Source organism: Echinops telfairi, unplaced genomic scaffold (assembly GCF_000313985.2).
Source record: "Echinops telfairi isolate 266 unplaced genomic scaffold, ASM31398v2 ScPeMD7_36;HRSCAF=134, whole genome shotgun sequence".
Taxonomy (NCBI): Eukaryota; Metazoa; Chordata; class Mammalia; order Afrosoricida; family Tenrecidae; genus Echinops; species Echinops telfairi.
This window is the reverse complement of record NW_022103934.1, coordinates 163,505-165,765: the sequence shown is the minus strand read 5'-3', so window position 1 is coordinate 165,765 and position 2,261 is coordinate 163,505. Positions and strand designations below refer to the sequence as shown.

The 2,261-nt window shown below is 43.7% G+C and overlaps 1 protein-coding gene across 1 annotated transcript in view; it reads right to left on the bottom strand.

The window, feature by feature from the left end:
- LOC101641387 (lysosomal alpha-mannosidase-like) overlaps positions 1–2,261 on the bottom strand; it is a 140,992-nt gene that overhangs the window by 74,418 nt on the left and 64,313 nt on the right. The gene's annotated exons all lie outside the window — the stretch shown is intronic.

The following is a 2,261-nucleotide window of genomic DNA, read 5'->3' as shown; positions in this document are numbered from 1 at the left end:
GACCACAATCCTCACAACAGGACCAATAGGAAACTACATGATAAATAGAGAAAAGGCAGAAATTGTCAAGTATTTTGTCTTGCATGGATCCACAATCAATGCTCATGGAAGCAGGTGGTAAGAGATCAAATGACAAGTTGCATTAGCTAAATCTGCCACACAAGACCACTTTAGAGTATTGAATAGTAAAGATGTCATTTTGAGGACTAAGGTGCGCATGACACAAGCCAGGGTGTTTCCCACTGTCTCATATCCACGTGAAAGTTGGACACGGAATAAGAAAGACCGAAGGAGAATCAGTGCGTTTGAATTGTGGAGAAGAATCTTGAAAGTACCGCAGACTGCTAAAGGACAACAACTCTGTCTTGGAAGAAGTACGGTTAGAGTGCTCCTTAGAGGCAAGGATGACAAGACTTTATCTTACATACTTTGGACCTGTTGCTAGGAGAGACTACTCCGTGGAGAAGGACATCATGCTTGGTTGGAAAGTGGAGGGGCAGCGAAAAAGAGGAAGGCCCTCCGGGAGATGGACCGGCACAGTGACTGCAACAACGGGTTCAGGCATGGAGACGATTGGGAGGATGGCACTGGACCCAGCGGTATCTCATTTGTTCTGGTGTGCACAGGGTTGCTATGGGTCGGAACCAACTCGATGGCACCTAACAATAACAAGAACAATCACAACCGTGGCATTTTGAATGGCCTCATATGTATATCAAAACTTCACAGTGAATAAGACAGACTGAAAGAGAATGTCTTTTGTCTTTGAATTATTGATCTGGCCAACTTGTTCACTTTGAGTGACCCTGCTAGCATTTGAAATACCTGTGACATAAGCTTTGAACGTCCCAGCAACACACAGGCCCCCACAGTATCATGACCAATGGAGAAAAGATTGAAGCTGTCAAGAATTTCATCTTACTTGAATCCACAATCAATGCTCGTGGAATTAGCAGTCAAGACAGTAAACAATTCAGCCCAGAGCATCTCAAGTCCATAGAGACTCACGTAGTTGACACTGAAAGGCGAAGCAAGAAGCAGGGAGATCGCAGGCTATGAGGGCAGAGTCACGTGGCTCCAAGGTCAGTGGAAAAATGGCGGGGCTCTACAGTTGTCAGGGTCCCTGGACTTCACAGTGCCAGTGAAGTCCCAGCCAGAAGGAAGGTGAAGTGGCAGAGCGAGTGTTTGTTCCCAGAGCCCTTCCCACCCATTTCAAAAAGCCACACCCTCACGAAGGTGTCATCAAGTGACAAGTTTGACTCCACCCTTAGCCAGGAGTGTCTAGTTGACATAAAATTAGACAACTACCACATTGGCAAAGCTACTAATGAGACCCGACTAAAAAGCATGGCCACTGAATGTTGAGCAAGATTCTTGGTTAGGGAAAAACACCAAGGCACAGCAGAATGACTCATGTCATCTCATTTGTGTTCTTTGTGTTAAAATAAATCTGTGATAGCAAGAATAGCATTCTCCTGAGTTCTGAGCCATTCTAACAAAAATTTGAACGTGAAGTGGTAATGGAAATTAAAAATAAATAAAGCTTTTTATTGTGAATTAGATGATGAAATTTTCAGATCATATTTTTAAACAACTTATCAAATTTCCCAATGACTTGTTCTGCCCTTCTCGCTCCCCTTCTCTCTCTGAAAGAATGTATGCTCCCCTTCACACAAGTGAACCAGCTTCTCAGATTATTTGCTCAGCATACCAATAGGATTAGGGTGGTGAAAGAATACAATCCCAACAGGCATATTTCTGATTTTGAAACTTGCAGTACTTCTTGGTTAATGTACAGGTGTCCCCATGAGCATAATTTGGTGTTCTGGAATTCCCAGTCCTTGCCACGTTATCCGCCGTGGAATGCCTTTGTGTTGTCAGTAAACACAGACACATTTCCTTCTGGTACTCTCTGCTTTCAGTCACAAGCCATCTGACATCAGCAATGATATTTTTATTTCCCTCTCCTCTTATGAATCCATCTTGCCCTTTCTGGCATTTCACTGTCTATGTCTTACCACAACGCTTTCAAAATTGTTTTTAGCAAAATCTCACTTGCATATTATATGAATGCAATTGTTGGGTCAGGATTTCTGCATCGGGTCACCATTCTTTGGAATGGATCCAATATGCAGCGGTTCCAGTCGGTCGACCATGTAGCTGCCTCCCAAATTTCTTGGCGTAGGCAATTGAGTACTTCCAGGACTGGCTCTCTGTGTTAAAATATTCCAGTTGCGAATCCTTCAACTGGGGGCTCCTCT